Genomic DNA, 20,530 nt, shown 5'->3' with positions numbered 1-20,530 from the left:
TTTTGAAAACATCTTTTCTTGGATGAGGGCTGGAATGCAGCCAGACATCAAATAGAAATAGAGAAAATCTTTCAAAATACATCTGTTGTTTGGTATTTGTAGAGCCGTAAGACAAAGGGAGGGACACACGCAGCAGCAGCAGGTGTGAGACACACACACCCTTCCCCTTACCCATACTTTGATGGAACTTTGAGTGGACTTGACTGCTCTGTCAAAGAATAATGGGACAACCCTTACAGGACTAGGAGGAGGACATACCAAGTTATCTTCACATCTTTACATGTGACAGGATGTGGCGTTTTCATACCAATGGTCAACCAAACTCCAGCACACCTGTCTCTCACTCCCCTTCCTCGAAGTGTGTGTGGAGAAATATTATGAAAAGAAAAAAAAAAAGAAAAAAAAAAGAAAAAAAAAAGGGCTCACAGTTTGAGATAAGGGTTATCTAACTAAAGGAAAAGACACATTAAAAAAAAAAAAAGACAAGCAAAGGCCACATGGAAGCAAAAAGAGGGAAAACAGTTATTCTCTACTTTCCATCAGCAGGCAATGTTCATCCACATATTGGGAAGCAGGGCCTCAATACCCGTAGTGGTTGTTTGGGAGGACAAACATTTTCATAAAAAGAGCACCCCCTTCTCTTTCCCCTTTCCCACCTGGAATATCCCTTTGGTTGGTTTAGGTCAGCTGCCCTGGTGATGTCCCCTCCCCAACTCTTGCCACCCCCAGCCTACTGGCTCTGGGGTAGAGGGAGTCTTGATGGTGTGCCAGCACTGCTCAGCAATAGACAAAACTCTAGTATGATACCAATGCTGTTCTAGCTACAAGTTCAGAGCACAGCACCGTATGGGCCACTGCAGGGAGAGTTAACTCCATCCCAGTCAGACCCAGTTCACTGGTGTTCAGTGCATTACTGCAACAATCACCTCTGAGGAGGAAAAAGTGCTTTTCAGCAAGTGGCTGCCAATAGTCCTAAGAAAGCTGTACAGTTGTATTAATTCCACATTAAATACTTCATATGAACATAGTAAAGTACCAGAGTGCAACCAGTCTTTTTGACGTGAAAAACACACAACACTTTAAAAAATATTGGTTTTATTCATATGTCCAGCCTATTCAACAGTAGATCACACTGATAGGAACAATCACAAATACCTGGTTACATGGTTTCATTGGGTTCTGACTTGCGCAAGATTGGGTTTGAGTTAAGCATATATTATGGCAACACCAATAAGGACAATAATTGCTTTTCAAAGCTCAGTTGAGTCCCATTTCATTGGTCAGCTTTCAAGCCTAATACCCTCTTCTCCCATAACATGTGGGTTCTGCAAAAGACTTGTCTCAAAGTCTGAATCCAGAAAACAGCATTTTCACTATTCGATCTAAAAATTCTGTTTCCTTCACATACTTTATTTGAAAGGCTTCAGGTTTTCAGTGCAGCCAACAACAACAACAACAACAAAAAAAAAACTACCATCCACAATTTCTCAGAAATGTTGGACTAGACTTGTATAAATCAGCCTAGCTCCAATGAGGGCACTGGAAATACTTATGTCACCACATGACCTGGCCTGCAAATCCCAACTGTTTTCCTTGAAATAATGTATAGGAGCTAGGTTTCACAGCAAAAGCAAAGGGATCCTGCAACCAACATCCATGCTGTTTGTGGTGGCACACAGTATCACCTAAAGTCTCTGACCTGCATGCCATGCATCTGAAGGCTCATAGACTTCTGCAGCAGGCAGCCTACACTTAGGCTCCCTCTGAAGACAACTGCCCTTGCAAGAAGGGTCTGTGGCAGCTCTGGCTGCCCAGTGCCAGCCATGTTGCCTTGTCACACAGGTCTAAGAAGCCTCACACTGCAAGCTGGCTTGCACTGAGAGTCAGAGTAGGTCTCTGCATCGTTTGCACCCAAATAATATGAATACGGAGTGAATGTTGCCTCCTAGGAACTGTGGTTTTACATCCATGCTCAAGACTACTGCGCAGACTTGCTCCAGAAGTACCTTTGGATTTGCCATGTCACAGCTGCTTTAAGCACAGTCCTATAAGACACTGATTACCTGTTTGAGTCACAGGTAGCCAGGAGGTCACAGCTTATCAGAGGACCAGACCCTCAGTCAGCAGCCATGAGGAGATATTACAATCCTTGCTTGTTACAGGTGCCAAGAACTGTCACATTAGAAGGAGATGCTTTCTACCTCTTGTCCCTCATGCGCTGACTGTAAGGACTGCCACACAAGCTAAAAGTCATCCATGAAAATTTAGAGAGTGTTATTGATAAATAGTCTGGGGGAGCTGGATGCCCAGCATCAATCAGAGTACTGTTTGAAAATCCCAGTGGTAATGGTCAGAACCCCCTTTACCCCACTCTTCCTCTCAGTCTCTCTCCTTCCAGAATCACTTCTCCATTTCTCACCCTCCCACTCACCTACACGGAGAACTGGCAACACACCGAGGGTAGATCTGCCTTTTGTTCTGGACTTTTGGCCGCAGGGCTGACCTGTGCCATTGCCAAAGAGAGGAGATTCCAGGCCAGAGCATCCCTCTCTGTCCGTCACTTCCCATTACTAAGAGGGTTTCCCATCAGCTTCAGCATAGTGCAGCATGGGCTCACGGAGCGTGAAGAGCAACAGAGGTTTTTATCACAATGGTGCAGTGGGAAAAAAACTTCAGAACATTTCCCAGGAACACTGTATACAATTATATTATGTTTTCAGAACTATATGGCAATTGTGCCTTCTAAATCACATGAAAGACTATAAACAGTGTTATTTCAGTGAAACTCTCTACAGCCACTGAAACTAAGTCACTACCTCCTTTAAAGCAGGCAATAAACTCACATATTCACAAGAAGAACTAACTGCAAATACACTCAAACAAGACACTTCATAGGGAAATGAGAAATACCTCTAGTTTGGGCCCACCTCTTACATAACGCATATTATGCATGATCAGGACGATTATTATTTGTAGAGCTATGTTAAACTTCTACCATTTATCTGAGCTACGAAAACAGTCTATAAAAGCACAGTAATCCAGGGGCAAAAGACAGGCAGACAAATGGGCATGCTTTGGCCAGCTGTTCAGTTCTCTAGAGAAAGCTTTGTGCTCTTCTAAGGGCCGACTTTACGCATTTGCCAGGACTGGGTCCTCCACTTGAAAAAAGATTTAAAATAGGTGTCATTAACAGAATGGTTTGGAGGTGTCCTGTGTCCATTTCCAGCTTCCCACACGACTCAGTGCTTGTCTGGGGCTTTTGATTAATAGATGAAAAATCGCTGCTATTTAGCCACTGGGAATTAAATTAAATTTTATTTAGTTTTCCCAGAAATCATACACATTTAAATCTTGTAGAGGATTCTCCCTGCCTCCTTCCTCCAACCCCTGTTCACATCTAATTTCAGTTGCCTGTAACTAAGCTAGCCCCTTTAAAGAAAATAAGAAAACCTCTAAGCAAGGAAAGCAGTTTCCTGTCCATAAATGCTGTATTCCCTGCACAGAGGGAAACTTCACCGACTCCATGAGGAGGAGATGCAACATCTTTTGCAGCATTCTGACACAACAGCCTTGCATCATCCAGAATCCAGCCTAGTGAGACAGAAAAAAAAAAAAAGAAAGTGTTAAATGTTAAGAAATTGGCCAAGAGAAATGTCTTATTCTGAATGGATCACAGCTAAGATATGACAACCTAATGGTTAATTTTTTAATGAGAATGTTTGAAGGAAGTCAGTTTAGAGCATCTTCTCAATATAACTGCTTCGCTTTATCATACCACCTACTGGTATTTGGTTTGTTGGGGATCTTTCCTTCCATCTGCTGGGAACTATATACATCTTTTCTTGCATGAGATGAATTATGCATATTGGAATGCTCCAGAGTCTGATGGGATGTTTTGCAGTACTGTGCTGCTCCAAGGATGGAGACCCAAGTCTGACCATTACTGTAACTGCGACTTTACTACATTCCCATAGTCATTTTCTTGTTGTCTAATTTTAAGTCCTCTTAAGACAAAGTTACATTCTTTACAATTTGGCCTGTAAGCCTCTTCCCCCATGCCAGGGTCACGAAAGTCTATCAGAGCAACAGAAAGATAATTAAAAAAAAAAAAATCAGATCTGAAACCATTTAATTAATGTAATTTAAACCATTTAATACAATATGAAACCATTTATCGAAGCAAAGAAGCAAAAACGTGTTTGGCCTGCAAGGACTTTTCTTCTTGTACAAATTTTGTCATACTTCGATACAGTCACTTCTAGTTGCAAAAGTCCATCCGTGCTGGTGACAAATTGAACCTAAAGGGCTATTCTTAAAAATTATGAATTATTAAAAATATCTGCAGTCCTCCACAGTGGGAGAGATAAAAAGGGAAGATGAAGTGACTGGAATAAATGTGGCACTAGGGCCTTCCTAAATTACTCAAAATCTAAACCTGAAAGCTCAAATAAAAGTTTCTCATAAAGCAAGCAATACTCCCGTTTCTTTCCTCTTTGTATGTCAACAGTACAACGCCACAATTCTGCTAGTCTAACATGCCCCTAAAAGTTTCCAGTTGCATTTTTTCTGTACACAGGATGGCTTACATATTCCTGTGACACATGGTTAGGATATGTATTAAAGTAATAATCTGTGGGCTTTTGAGTTCCAAAAAACAAAAGCTTGAGACCCATACTTGATTTAATTGTATGAGTGGTGGACATGGCTAGACCTAAACTTAGGGATGTTAAGCATGTGCTGAAATGCCACAAGCAGCTCAAGCCTTACATTGCAAGGAATTTTACAGCATTTATATTTTCATCCAGCATTTTCCCATGACAATTCCATTTCCCTCTCAGTACAGGAGTGTGAAAGCTGCTTCTTCCACCATGAAGACCATATATTCCTAGTCCTCATGCTCCCACAACTCTTGCTACTGCTCAACAATGACTCAAGTAACCAGAAAAAACAAGAAAAGGCTATAAAGAGAGTGTACCAGTGAGAAAGACTTGGGCCCCAAGGATGGTCAAAGCAGTGCTACAGCCCACAGGAGAACAAAGTTAGAAATATCAGAGACAGAAGAAGCCCACAAAGTGAACAAAACTTTGTCAAGAGCTCTACATAGATTCAGAAAAGAGAAATTGGCGGTGATACATAAACTATGTACATATTAATGCATGCATATAGAAACTTGAATATATACAAATGCTTTTACTCTCAGGCATAAGCTACATATATAAGCAAAGACTATAGATAGATAGGGATATCGATATGTAAAATATTACAAGGAAGAATTTGTAAAATTCATTTACCTTCCAAAATGTTTTTTAGGAAAAATCCAGTTCTTCAACTGTTAATAATGTACATCAATCTACCAACTTGTCCAGTTGCTATGAGCTCACCAAGACTGTGAGAAATATCTGATTTGCAGACTAAATCTGTGCTGATCTTTAAAGCAGAATTCCCTCAGTAAACTTTCTTTTACATAAGCTTTTTCCTGCAGATTTATATGTTGGATATGGAAGCTTTCAATCCAGGGATTACCAATACTGAACAACCTAAAAGTCTGGCTCATGGTTTTCCAAAAATGCAGAGCAACAATAACTGGATATAGTGATTTCTTGAATTTTGGTAAGTCAGAGACCCCATCAGACTGTTTACAGGAAGAAATAGATATTTGCAGGAGTTGCAATTAATTATGACAAATTATTGTATTTTACTGTGCAATCAACAATCACAGTGGGGCTTACTGTTCTGATTCTACTCTTAGTTTTATATTGATGTACTTGACATGGATGCTGCTCAGTCAGTGGACAGAGTGTAGAGGATAGAGTTTACATACTCAATACCTGAGATCTTGGATCTCCTTTTTTCCATTGTGGACAGTAATAGTCCAGCAAATACTTAGAAATCGTAAAATATTCTTCCTTATAGCTAGTTTCTGTGATCTACAAGCAAAACAAAACAAAAACATGCTCTTCTATGGTTTCTAAATTTACTTAGTAAGACTCCTTAGCAGCAAACAAGACTCTACTTGCACTGAATGCATTGCATGGTTAAGGCACATAATGTCATCTGCCTGCTTAAAGTGAGGATTATGCAAAAGTTAAATTCAATAGCTATAGAAATGGTCCAGTAATTAAAAACAGACATGTCATAAATGGTTGGTTATGAGTTTAGTACGATATGTTTTCTTGTAGTGTTAGCAAATCCAAAAGCCCAAATCTAACTATTTCTGGAACACTTTTCATCAAATATTCTAAAAAACAAAGCAACTGCAAGGATCAAACACTACAACATTAAGCAGATGTGCGAAAACATCTCAGAAAGTATAACTAATTAATGCATAGTCATTCAACATTGAAAATATTCTGAAAAACTCAAACAGTATGGCAACAGGATAGCAAAACTGTCATTTTAAATCTTTCAAGTAAGCAAAGGATTAACTAGTATAATACAGCAGTGAAGGGGACTGACATGAAACCGGGGGCCAGATCCAAGTTTATAATGGTGTTTGAAAGCACCATTTAAATAAAGATTACAATCACTCACACAAAGGAAGTGATAGAAAAGATTTTGACTGGGCCAAAAGAATGGCAGACGGACTTAAAACAGACTTTTCTATGCCTATAATCCCACTATTGTAAAAGTAATAAAATATCTAAAAGGAACTGAAGTGAAGCAAGGCAATTGTTGAGGCACAAGATAAATGAAATACTAAGGCTACATCAGCCTTATTCGTTACTCAGTTATTGATCACTTACTTTTAAATACTACTTTAATATGAAGTAGAAAAAGAGACCAAGAATTTCCAGACTGGCCAGTGACATTAGATGCTCAGCTTTACAAATTAAATTTCAGAAAGGAGAATGCAGGTCTTGTATGGGCATCCAGAAACATGATTTACTACATTGTCACCATTTTTGAAAAGGTGGGCCTCAAATTTTCAAAAACAAATTTGGGATAAGGTCTCCAGAACCTCCAAACCATATTCAGGAGTCTGTGTCAGATGAAAAATTGTGATGTTCTGTACATATAATCTTTTTTCATTGAGGAACTAAAATGCAAGGTAATATCGAACCATAACTCTAATGTCAGATAATGCACTTAAAAACTAAATTGCATAATGTTATATAGCTACACGTGCAGAGAATCATATTGTTCAGGAAGGTAAAGAAGAGAAAGGAGCCTCCATATCAAAATAGATGGGAACATGCTCATTTTAGATTATGTGAAAGGGCATATATAAGTTTGGTGGGAGGCAAATGATTAATTTTAGGGACCCATTTCTATATCCCTTATTACTCTTAGTTTTGGGGAGTCAGATATTGATGCTTAAGTTCATAGTAAATAGCTCCTAATCCTCAGAGAGGCTTTCTGAAATCAGCGACATTAAAAAATGGACTATGCCCTGGAATGGGATTTAACTTCCCTGTGCAATTTTGCAGACACATGCAGACACTTAGTGCCTTTATGTTTTGAAATAATGCAATAATCTTCATATATATATATATACATATATATAAATGAAATTGCTGTCATGGAAGATCCTTGAATCCTTCTTAATGATGAGAATGAACAAACTCTCAACAACTACGAATGAACAACTACTTGGAAGCTAACTGAGATGAATTTGAGGCCTTGAGTATCTCTGTCATATTCAAAAAGACTGGGGATAGTAAAAATAAAGGGAAAGTTACACTGAGTGGGTGTAACTCCATTGAAGCAAATTTTACTCGCCTCTGCTATGATAGACAAATGTGGCAACCAGGCTATTATACTGTGCATGGATAAGGGAGAGGCAATTAAACAGTTCAGATCCAATTTATTTCAAGTGCTCATCCCCAAACTAGACTGACTAATGAAACTTTCAGCACCAAAGAAAGAGCAATGGAATTGTAAAACAAGCAACTGTATTTCAAATGGGAGGATAAAACTGCAAAATCCTCTCAGTGTTCTGCCACAGCAAAGGAAAACAGAGGTAATGCACATTCATCTGATGTATGGTTCAGGTGAAAGGTTGCAGCACTGCCTCTGCAGCACTGAGTGAATCAAAATATTCAGGGAAAATCCCAGTATACCACCATCCTTCCTCAAACTGAATACCCATTTTAACCCCACACAGTGCTGGTGATGTGTATCTCATACCTGTACACTCTCCCTGGAAGCCAGGTGAAAATCCTTGAGGAATCTCAACTCTCAAGAAAATGTGTGTAATTCTGGCATTAACAGTTAAAATAACATTGTTGGATTTAATGTCCTTTATGAAACTATGCAGACTTTCCTAAAAAGTGGATTACATGGTCAAGTCCCACTTTTGTTCCCTTGTTGTATGCCTAAACCCAACATAACAAGGCCAAGTGCTTGTGATCATGCTGCCACCAAGCAATAGAGACTCACAAAATGTAGAAAACACTGAATTTGTCTGTGTGTCTACAGCAAATGACAGTGCCCCCAAGCCTGTCTTGGGCCTCCCCAGCACATACCAGCAGTCCACACCTCACTGCACATGTTGCTTGAAACCCCACACAACAGGTCCAGCTCTGAGCATGGCTGACAAGACACGTTCCACACTGAGCATGCTGACCCCTGCTACCCTCTTCCAAATCATACCAGAAGGGGAAGAGACAGTGGTAGGTTAGCTGTCTTGTTTTACAAACAGTTCAGGGGTGAGGGCACTCATCCAGGATACCAGACACCTTGCTTCTGTGTTCTCCTTTATTGCAGCTGCCTCCCACAAGAGCTCCAAAGCCCCAGACACTTGCAATTCGGCCACCAGGTGCTCCTGGAGCTGCCTGTTTACCTGGGCTTTGAAAAGTGTTACAATTTCAAAAAGCACTGGCAGAATGACAGAGCAAGGCAAATCTCCCAAGTTGCTGGTGGAAAAACTCTCACCAGAAAAGAAGAAAGGGTCAAAGAGATATAACATATATATGTATATATGATACGACATATATATATGATATGTATATATACATAGCTCTTCAGTAGCAAAGGAAACTGCTTAAATACCTTAAATGCCGATGCAGACAACCCTCCCCATGAAAACGGAGCCTACACGGACTAACCCTCCTCTCTGCAAACTGCCTACACCTTACACTGAAGCGCACATCGCACATCCACGCGTTCCCTGCTGAGTACCTCCATGGCCCACAGGATGGCACTGTGCCACTCCACAAACTGGTAACTGGCTTTTGGTAGCATTTCCTGACAGCAACTGTCAGCATGAGGTGGACTTTGTCATATCACAGGTCTTTCCTTTGAATTTCCAGGCTTTCCAGAATTCAGAGTAATTCTACAAATTCTTTCAGGACGACACACCAGCTGATCCTTTGTGTCCTTGCTCAGAAAAATCACCATCTGCTTCTTGTGGGCATTTTGCTTGAATAAAGCCCCCAAAGGGTTAACCCAGTACGTACACAGCAGCCACCAGAACAACTGCTTCTTTTTGCTGCTGAGAAACTGTATTTTCTCAGCAGCCTGAAACTAATTAATAACAGTTATTGCTTACAACATGCTTTGTATGTTCAAAATACTGTAGAAAACCAAATTCAGGCAACAGTCTTGATAATTACCACATCACTTGCATTCTACTTAAGATAACCCCAAAAACTTGGAGCTTATGAAGACTGCAGCTATCAAGCAAGGACTGAAGAGAGCTCAAATGCTTACATGCACATGCATGGGTACTCACTAGGCACATACACTCCAGATCAATTGATACAGCATCATGAATTTACTCAATCCCCTCCTATTTATGGGTCAAAGATGGGGCCAACCCATAGACATCCTAATTTATACAGTGCATCAGGTTTCAAAGTCTTCTTTGATTCTCAGTGGTTGAGGATCATCTCACGCAGGGTTTAGATATTTCCCTTAACTCCTAAGCATATCCTAAAGAAAATATTCTGGGAGCACTGCAGGGTCAATGACTGTAAATTAAAATTCTACTAGCTATACCTGTCCTTACTATTTTTTTAAAGGATCACTGAGATCAATTTTTTCAGCTTAAAGTAGCTGAGAAGATGAAGTAAATTGAGTTTTACTTGGATTAGCAACCTGAGTCTAATCTTCCTTAAAAGCTTAAATTTCAGCTGCTACCCCTTGTTAAAACCTTATCTGTTTCATCTTCATCACTGTTTTAAATGCTTTTTTGCAGGATGTATATACCCAGGGAACCAGCACACAAAATCATGGCAAAATATTAGAGCTGGTTCTATAGTACAGGCAAAGGCAACAGTTGCTAAGGGCAACAGCCTGCTGGGGACAGCAAAATAGCCATGGTCCTCCTGTCTTCTTTGCTTACACCAGACCCCTGTGAAGCCAGGCTTGTGGGGAACTGGAAAATGCTGCCATGGTTGTGGCAGCAGCAGCAACAGTCACCACCCCTCACCTCTCCCCTCCTCCCAAGGAGTGACAAATAAGGCTCTCCAGCCCCTGTCTCAGTTTTCCTTTCTCTCTCTCTCTTTTCCTCCCCATGGTGTAAGTCTGGCCCCACATACGCAGCAATATTTAATTTTGCCTTCACAGCTGATATACATCAGGCTGGCATGGTAAAGCATTAATAAACTGAATGCAACCACATCGTGGAAAAATTGCTAAGCTTTAATGAAGTCGTGGAGTTAAAAGAAAGCACCATGACGTCACTTCAGTGGGTTCCACATGTGGAGGTGTGAATGTAGGTGGCATGCTGCAGTTCATAAGCACCATATGTGCAAGGGATCACCAGAGCAATAATCACTTGAAGATATGGAGTGTGATCACAAAAAGCAATGTAAATACAAACAGTAAGTAAATACAGATAGTAAGCATTTAGACCTCACCAGTCCCTAAGTTGCTAATCCTGGAAGAAAGGAACTTTTGGTCCTACTGCTCTTTCACTGTCAGGTAATAATCCAACCTAGAGCAGGAATTTCAAACATGCTTGCTATTGGTCCAGTTCTGTTTCATTAACATCACCAAAAAAAAAAATATCCCAATGACCACAGCAGCCACGGTGTGGTCAGCAATGTCACTGAAGCAGTGACAGCAGCAACGTCACTGAAGGACATGTAAAGAGGTTCATCATCTTCTCGCTTATCCTGCTTCCAGCCATGGAAATGAGGATGCCCTTTATGGAAGTTACAACCAAGTGAAATCATAAAGAGGCTTACAGAGAATCTGACTGAAGGTTCAACTGTAACTAGCTGTTGGAGCTGCAAACCCCAGTCTAATCTTCCAGCTGTGCCTCACACTACTTGTGACTTATACTTCCCTATTAGAAAAAGCGTCATTTGCTTTATCTGCTTTAAAAAAGAGCTTAACAGTGAATTGTTAATTGTTCCTATAGATCTTTATTGCTGATAAACAGCCAAGTGCATGCTGAAGAGAGAAACACATTATTTCCATTCTACAGTTGAGGCATGGAAAAATAAAACATCAGATCCAGACCCTGAGTATGCCTGTGAGCCTCAGTCTATCCACAGATTGTTAAATCCTTGTGGCAGATCTGACAGTAAGTGCCTACTCAAAAACATTCAGATGGGAGCTTTAGCTGCTTCAAGACACTGAATTTTGAAGATAACAGGTCTCATTTCCTACCTGTACAGAAAATGGAGCAGCTGAAAACTGAAATACATCTAAAACACCCTCTACCACCTTGCCTAGCTGGCATCAGAAAAAAAAAAAAAAAAAAAAAAAAAGTGTTAATGTACAGATACCAGCTGAGAATTTGACTCTACTTGTCTGTAACCAACTCTCTGCATCAGTAGGGGTGTTAAAATATTTCAGCCATCAAGAAAACTCTTCATGCGTTGCGGTGGGCAGAAAAACATGACAATGGCCCTCAATAGAAACATAACTGACTCAGGCACCTAAATATGTCTCATAGGACAGGAAGGAATTTGTAAGAGGTTTCATCTGGGCCTTTTCACATATGCTTGCATCTGAATCACCAATATATGACTAAATATAAAACATGAGGAGCCTTAATTGCCATCTATGTATCCTCATATTCCCCTGGAAGAACACGAAGCAACAAAAAACAGCAAAGCATTTAATAAGGATTAAATTCACAGTTGTTAACAGTGCCAGTGAAAATATATTTTTTAAAAATGACCTTGCCAGATTCAAAGAGCAGATTTGACTGCTCAGTACCAGTGAGCTGCTACCATCCAAATCACCTTTGTGCTTGAAGAACTAATAAAAATCTAGGTGAGAGATGTTACTGGTGTACTCCTTCCATCTTCAGCATATTTTCTTCTGCTGCTTCAATACCTTGGTCCCTGATAGCAATTCAAGAGTTGAAAAAAGAAAATCTGCATAAATTTACTTCTTTTGGACTAGCTGTGAAAAGTTGATGTCAGCCTCTTATCTCTATGGTGCATTCAGCAGGCTTTTAATTTACGTTGCAATAAGTCTGCTCCAGGCTTTGTCAGCTAGAAATATTTTGCACGCCTTTAATTATAAAGCAGCCTGAAAGGGAACAGAGAGTCACAAATAAGGGGGGTTGGGCAGAATATTTTGTGTCTGAGACTGAAAAATATAAATCAGACCAGCATGGCCACAGCATTGGCCCAAAGCCAACATAAAGCTAGGTAGTAGCAGGATTTGTTACCATTTGGGTATTCCAAGAGTCTCATGCACAGATCCAAAAGTTTTTCTGTGTTTGTTTGATCCATATGTTAGTTATTACTGTTATGACAGTAATACAACACACTGTCCTTATAGAGTAGTGGTCCTCAGATGTACCTGACATTGAACAGGTATTAGGTAAGAGATGGGGCACACTCAGAAAGATCTTACTGTCTAATTTGCTTAGGAAAAGGGAGCAACAAAATGGAGGAGCAACTAATATGTCAGGATTTTATTGCTGAGGCACTGAGAAATACAGGACATCCAAAGGTCATGTGACAGAGCTGTGGACTGTCCCCTTGACTTTAAGCCTAATATTTAATTACAAGATTTGCCTTATTAAGTGGTCTCTTAACTAATGGAAAACTTTCCACTTTTTTACTTTTTGATGCAACTTCCTCATGAGCAGAAATGCTGCCAGCATCAGAAGTACCAGCTGGTGTTTTTTGGCTACTTGTGTTACGTGACTGGGGGATGGATGATGGAGAGGAAAGTTGCATCATTCTTCAACACCCCTCACAGCTATATCACAGCTGCAGCTGGCTAGATCAATACGTATTCAGACATCTTCTATGGAAATGTTGATTAAGGGTTACTATGCAAAGGAGAGCTCACTATTCATCTTCTCTGAAATCCACTTATCCAAGTAAGTGTTATTGAGAGTTCACAAATCTGCATAGAGGTGTTTTGTTGTTGTTGTGGGTTTGTTGTTTTTTTAAGAGCCAAAGAAAAAAAGTAAATAATGAGGTGAGCTACAGCACACTCCAGATGGCACCTTCTTCTGCAATTCTTCCTCTCCCTGCACCCAGAAAATTATCAGGACTGTAATCTTTTTATTTCTTTTTTTTTTTTCTTTTTCCCTAAAATCTTGTCACTCCTAGCACATGCTCCAGTATCCATGCCATTTGACCTGTCATTTCATCTGGTTTGGAGCATATGTATAGCACTTAACTGAATGCAAAGAAGTATTGGAGCTGACATTGGAGCCACACTGACAGCAATCAGGAACAGTCAATCAGGAACAGTCAATGGCTACTACTATATTGTTTGGAAAAAAAAAAAAAAAGTTGTTTTACAAATAATAATGATAATAATTTTATCTTTCATTATAGATCCAAGTAAAAAAGACACGAATGCAAAACTCTGCATTTTACTTTGTATACATATATACAAGGTATATATACCTTAGTATATATGCCTTAGTACAAAAAAAAAAAAAGCAAAAACATTCAGAATATTACCCAAAAAAAATATTAAATTATTAAAAAATATTACAAAAATGTTTGTGCATATTACAAAATTTTCCAAGCATTCAATTTCTAAAGAACACCAACATGAAGTGAAATGAAACTGCTCTCAAACATGCCAGGTCTTGAGGAAGAGGCATCTTTTGATGGAAATGTATCCTGCAGAAATGTTTGCAGTCCAGTATAGAAAACTGAAATTGATATCAGATAATAGACTAATGGATAAGCAATAGTGAATACCCTCCAGAGTGTTTTTGAAAGTCACTGTGACATCTCCAAGGACAGACTACAAAGATCAATTGCTTTGTGTGCACCATTTCGTAAGCATGAAAGCCCATAGTCTACAGCAATAAAAGGAATGTACCTGACAGTACTATTTCTGATACATTAGAACTGCAGCACAATTCAGATCTTGAGAAATGTACAATGTCTTTTTGGTACCTATCTAAAGAAAAAGTAGAGTGATAAAATAGATGTGCTAACTTTGTGGCCATCAGGCAACATATTAGAAGAGACCAATACATAAATATCTACCTGTACCTCTCTGTTTTGTACTGATGATGAAGTGGGATTCAAACACAAAGGCAGTCTGTCCTTCCATCACTAAGAAGTGAGCTTTTGCATAGAACTCTTTACTGTTAATGACAGCTATACCCTTAAAAATATAAGCCCATTCTAAGAATGAAGCTCTTGACTGAGGAAGGTTTAAAACAGAAGCATTGAAAGAGCAAATAGAGTCAAAACTTGGTCACAAGTTAAGAGCATGTCAGTGTTTCAAACGCTGGATAGAGTGTTCTTGAGCTGTTCAATTTGCAATGAAGTCAAGTCCCCCCCAAAAAAGGAGTATGTGTAAATACTATTCCACAGAATCACAGAATGGCCGAGGTTGGAAGGGACCTCTGAAGATCATCTAGTCCAAACCCTGCTGAGCAGGATCACCTAGAGCACGTTGCGCAGGATGGCATCCAGGCGGGGTTTGAATATCTCCAGAGAAGGAGACTCCACAACCTCTCTGGGCAACCTGCTCCAGTGCTCTGTCACCCTCACAGTAAGGCAGTGCACCCTCATATTCAGCTGGAACCTCCTGTGCTTCAGTTTGTGCCCATTGCCTCTCATCCTCATTTATTTATGCATAAATAAACCAAATTGGCTTGAAGATTCACAATAAATACATTTCCTATGCTTTTTACATATCATCATGAATCAACATCGTTTACTTGTAGGATTTGCTCCTGTGCTATTTGCTACCTGTACTCCTTTACGAAGTCAACACTTTCTTGCTAAAAGACATGGTTGCCAGGGCCAAGAATATGCAGATTTGTTCTAGCGTACCAAAGAAGAAGTCATGGGTTCTGCTCATTTAGACTCTTATTTTTCCACTGTTCTGCATAGCTAATTGCACCTTATTCTGTCCCTACTATAAAATCAAAATGTAATAATGTTTTCTCACCACTGGAATGTTCTTTGAGTTCCATAGAGGTATATATAATTTTAATCATATAAGCACTTTGACCACCTTTTTGCTGGTAGTGATAACTGCAGTAAGATCTTTACCATTAATATGTTGTATGCCTCAAGACTAAGGCTTCTATACACAACTGCAGTGCACATGATATAACAACTGTAAATTAAGATGCACGTGAACTAATAGTGAATGAACTTCTTATATCAATGTCAAAATCAACTGAGCTCAGAAACAGGCGCAACATCGTTCATCATTCAAATGAAACTTGTTGGCTCATTCTATAAATGTCATAAGAAAATTCTTTTTTCATTTTCCTTACTGTCTTAGCTCTAGAAAAGATGACAAGCCCTTAGGACAACTTACGTACAACTGCATTTGTGTGAACCATTCTGCTAACGTCATTGTTAAAGCTCAGATGGTGTTCATGTTCACATGCATTCATAATGTTCATAGTCATTGGTAAAATTTTGCTTTGCTTTTTCTTTTTTTCTACTTACAGAGAAAAACAGAGCTATTCCAAAGTTTTAAAAATGAATTTGGTAACATAGATATAAATCACAAGTTAATGGCTTCATCACATAAGTGAGCACAGAGCAGCAACAAGCTAGACGGCTCGAGAACAAAGTATGTCTAGATTTTCCTACATGCTTTTGTGACACAGAGATGGATGAATGGGTGAAGATCCCACCTTGGTCAATGTCTGTTCTATCCTCTGAGATCAAAGGCATACTTGGTCACTTTCTCATAGGGTAAAATGAACTCAAAGAGGTAAAAAGAGGAAACACGAAGCCATGGCTTTATTTTGTCTTTGTCAGAACAATGCCTGCAATAGGAAATTATTCTGCTAACCTCTACAGGCAAGAGTGACCATTGTTATCAACTTACCTGACCTTCAGTTCAATGAAAGTTGTTGAAGGCCATTTGTTATTGTTGATTTCTGCATCCAAACCAGAAACCCGGGCTGAGCTGCAGCAGAGCCATCTCAAGGCTATTTTCAAAATTAGGTACAATGCACTACTGAAGTGACTCCAGCAAGTTAATGGGAGTGAGGAATTACTAGAGGCCCCAGGAAGTAGAAAGATCAGTGGACAGCTGGAAAGCTTTGGATAGGGAGAAAGGACCAGACACAGTCAGCAGAGGTTCCAGGTTGAGGGGAAAAGCAGTGGACAGAGATTGTTGGGTCTTTAAAGTGCAAAAGGTAAAAAAATATTAAGGCACGGACCCTCCATCTGTCTCCAGACTAGCTTCTAGACTGATCTGGTACACCCACCCCATTCTACCCCACTCTAAGGACTTTTTTCTCTTTACCTGGTCCCATGGAGAAATACCATCTCCAAAGACACGCAGTTCCTCCCACACTTCTCTTTCCTACACACACACCAAAAGCCCAAGTATTAAATAATATGATCAACAGGATTTGGTGTCTGTTAGCTAAGCAGGTATAGCGTGGCTGTATTTTTCAGAGGACATAGGCAATAAGATACAATTGTTTATATATTCAGCATCTGAAATACATCCAAGGTTCAGGATAGACTGATTCTAGTAGATGAAGTCACTGAAACCAGGCTCTTTGTATTGCATGTAACTACTTTCATGTAAAGCCTTTCAAAAATTTAACAAACTCAATCTGAAAAAAAAAAATAATTTGCTTTTTGCCTTGATTTCTCCTATTCAATCTAGAGCAGGCTTTCATTTCTCTTTCATCTGTTATAGCAGAAATCACCTTCTGCTTTCCAGTATAAATATATTCATTGACAATTTCTGCTTTATTGTTCAAATACCAACACAGCCTTTCAACTTAAATAGCTGTTATGTCTTGTTAGCTACTCTGCTCCCAGTATTATTGTAACTATAGGTCTTGCCAATCTTTTGCAGGGCTAGAAGAGGCAGGCTCTTCTAGATTCATCTTGCAAGGCAGTTTCCATTCACCTGATCATTCTTGCTGCTTTTCCATGCATCCTTCCCACTCTAAGTTAAACTTAACCAAACTGAGATCACCAAAAAGACCCATGGCATTCCAGATGAGGCCTTATAGAATTAACATTTCCCAAGTGGTATAAAAATTTCTCCTTCTAAGACTTTCAAGGACCGATTTTGCAGCTTCATTACTCTGGTGGCTTAGTAAGTGACATTGATACTTTGACTGACCTTAGCACCCCCAATCATTCTTCTTTTCTATCTTCCCCAACTGATAAACTTGCTACCAAAATCCATATCACAACTTTAATTTTTATACTATTTACTATCTTTTCATTACTTTAAGTCCATTATTCAATCATCTCGTCCTGTGTCCTAATCCACAGCCCTAATGGGGTTGTTTAGGTTGCATCATTGCTAAATCTTATAAATTCAGCCCTACAGCTAATATTTTAAACAATCCAGGGACTAACCCCTGAAGAACTCTTTTATGAACCTCCCTTCTTTCTCATACTGATCTCTTTTTTACTGACTCTGTATTTTCTCTAGTGACCCTCATCTGCCCCATCTTAAGTGGTATTTTTCCACACAGTGTGCTAACAGCTTTTATATGAAGCTTTATGTCTAGTTTCAGGGAAGGCATCATTAAGATCAACAGAGCTGGAGCAAGAAAGAAGTGACCCAATTTGTTTAAACCTGGTATATCCTGAAGATGGAGACCCTAGAGCCATCAGATCTATAGCCAACCTGCCAGGACTGCAGCAATTTTAACAGATGGCCACAACAGCAAAAATCTGTAGGAGGGGTACAGTTTGTCTCCATGTCTATCTCTGCTACCCTTCTGTTATTATATTATTTAAGACTTGCAATTATATTTCCTTACCATAAAAAACTCTGTCTCCTTGGAAATCACATCTAAGCAAGAGGAAGCTGATGGAAATTAAATAGGGAAGTGGACAAGAATCTAGGAAGGAAATCTGCTCCATTTGATGTGGGGAATCTGGTGACCCCACACGCCCTACACCAGCCTAACTTCTGCCAGGCATGTGACCGTCAAGGGCACAAAAGAGCCGAGTATGGAACAGCAGATAGGCGCTCACCTTATGGTATGGTAATGGTGCACCTTCCTGAGAGCACCATAGCATATAAGCAGATGATGAGACTGTGGTCCAATTCTGCTTTCAACTGGGATAAATCTCACTTCACTGACGTCAGTGGAGTTATTCCAGAATTGCACTGGTGTAAAAGAGGGCAGCATCTGCTTCCTGAAAATGGATACCATCAAGCTAATTGAAAACAACAGATGCATCAATGAGCAGCAAGAGGAGACAGCAATGTTCCACTTTTCTTGTCAAATAACATTTCATTACTCTCCTGAGAATGTATGAGAATAAACCAATATGTGCTCTAAAAGCTAAATCTTCTGTCGGTATAAAATTCTTTACAACCTTTTAGGTGAATGAAACTATATGTACCTACAACACCTAAAGACATGGCTGCAGATGGATGTATTTACAGCCCTCTTTTTTGGGCTCTATTCTTCTCTCACAATCACTTAAATTAGAAGAAACAGCATTCATATCCTTAAGGATACATCTGCCTAACCTCTGCTGGAGAGCTGAATCAAGACCCCAGTTTTCTTCAAACCAAAAATGGCTACAGTCCCAGTGAAATACTTTGGGATTTACTGTACTTTTTGACAATTTTTCTTCCAAAACTTTACACCACTGAGTAAACATTTTTATATCCACTTAGTGCTAGTGAATCCAAAGAAGGCCTTACTGAACTTCTGATGATATTTTGTATGAAGACAAGGTTTCCTATAAGTCTTGTCTGATGAAGAGGCAACACAGCTTCAGTATTTTAGGGTGACCATAGAAGTTGATGAGCACTTTCTGTAAAATTTCCCTCCTGCAAATCTTTTCCTTTCTTACACTAAGAAAAAGTTGGACACTGGAAGGATTAACCTGAAAATTTGCACTACAGACAACATGGATATTTCCTACAGAGAATGTTTAGCAATGTTTACGCTTTAGGAAAGTAAAACCTACACTGATCACAGTTACTTGTTTCCAAAGTGTAAAATCATGCTGTAATATTCAAGTTCTTGTGCCAGCCAACAAGCCCTGAACAGGCTACCCTGGAGCAAACTAAAACTCAGTTAGCCAAGGCATATAGAATTGATGTGTCCTAATAACATATGCTACACAGGAAATCAATGCTACTGCCTGCTGTCCTGCTTGCTTCCCCCACAAACATTTTCCTGGGTTTATCTCCCTGGCCAGCGTCTTGCCTTATTTAGGATCTGATCTGCACACCACTGAACTCCTTCCTGTAATTAACATTAATTTCACTACCAACCGTCTCTTGTGGCAGCTAAGGACACTAAGCATTCACTGGCAATTGTTCATTTTATCAGAAGATTAAATCTTCTGATCATGCAGACACCAGCTCCTCTCCTTAACTTTATGTGTAAAGCAGATGGCTGCAAATCAGGTATTCGACTATAAGCATGCTGATAATATGGCTACAAATGTTGTCAGAATGGCATTTGTCTAGAGTGCAAGCTCCAAAAATCAAAAATGAAGAACTCAGACTGTGACCTCAGTTACCACAATGTAAATAGAGCTATCTTATGCATACATGGCCACAGCTGAGGGCAGAATCTCGTTTAGTCTCAAACTTATCTGTGAATTGGCCTGCGTATTTCTACCACTGCATTAAAAATAATAATAATAATAATAATGCCACTCCTCTTATTTTTGCCACTATAAATTTAAAGAGAAGCCTAACTTTTCAGAGTTCACTAGACTTACTTGGACTCAAGTTAGATGAGAGTTTTCAGGTAAGCTGTGGTTAACTCCTGCTGTAATCTGTAGATCTTTCCCCAATGTAAACAGGACCTCAAGAGAAGAAAAGGAAAAGGAAAAGGAAAAGGAAAAGGAAAAGGAAAAGGGAAAAGGGAAAGGGAAAGGGAAAGGGAAAGGGAAAGGGAAAGGGAAAGGGAAAGGGAAAGGGGGAAAGGGAAAGGGAAAGGGAAAGGGAAAGGGAAAGGGAAAGGGAAAGGGAAAGGGAAAGGGAAAGGGAAAGGGAAAGGGAAAGGGGGAAAGGGGGAAAGGGAAAGGGAAAAGGGGGAAAGGGAAAGGGAAAGGGAAAGGGAAAGGGAAAGGGAAAGGGGGAAAGGGAAAGGGAAGGAAAGGAACGGAAAGGAACGGAACGGAAAGGAACGGAACGGAAAGGAACGGAACGGAAAGGAAAGGAACGGAAAGGAACGGAAAGGAAAGGAACGGAAAGGAACGGAACGGAAAGG

The 20,530-nt window shown here is 39.7% G+C and overlaps 1 protein-coding gene across 11 annotated transcripts in view; it reads right to left on the bottom strand.

The window, feature by feature from the left end:
- Window positions 1–1,073: 1,073 nt before the first annotated feature.
- KCNA6 (potassium voltage-gated channel subfamily A member 6) overlaps window positions 1,074–20,530 on the bottom strand; it is a 27,819-nt gene continuing 8,362 nt past the window's right edge. For 3 of the 11 annotated variants that reach the window (XM_048080010.2, XM_048080011.2, XM_066977431.1), the window contains exon 2: window positions 1,074–3,591. The gene's annotated coding sequence lies outside the window, so the exon portion shown is untranslated. Of the gene's footprint in view, window positions 3,592–16,188; window positions 16,404–18,320; window positions 18,507–20,036; window positions 20,124–20,530 lie in introns of all 11 variants that reach the window. The other 8 variants (XM_048080005.2, XM_048080004.2, XM_048080002.2 and 5 more) reach the window with 8 other exon arrangements.

Source organism: Anser cygnoides, chromosome 1 (genome assembly GCF_040182565.1).
Source record: "Anser cygnoides isolate HZ-2024a breed goose chromosome 1, Taihu_goose_T2T_genome, whole genome shotgun sequence".
Classification (NCBI taxonomy): domain Eukaryota; kingdom Metazoa; phylum Chordata; class Aves; order Anseriformes; family Anatidae; genus Anser; species Anser cygnoides.
Note: the sequence above shows the minus strand (reverse complement) of the source record. Positions and strands in the feature narration are given on the sequence as shown.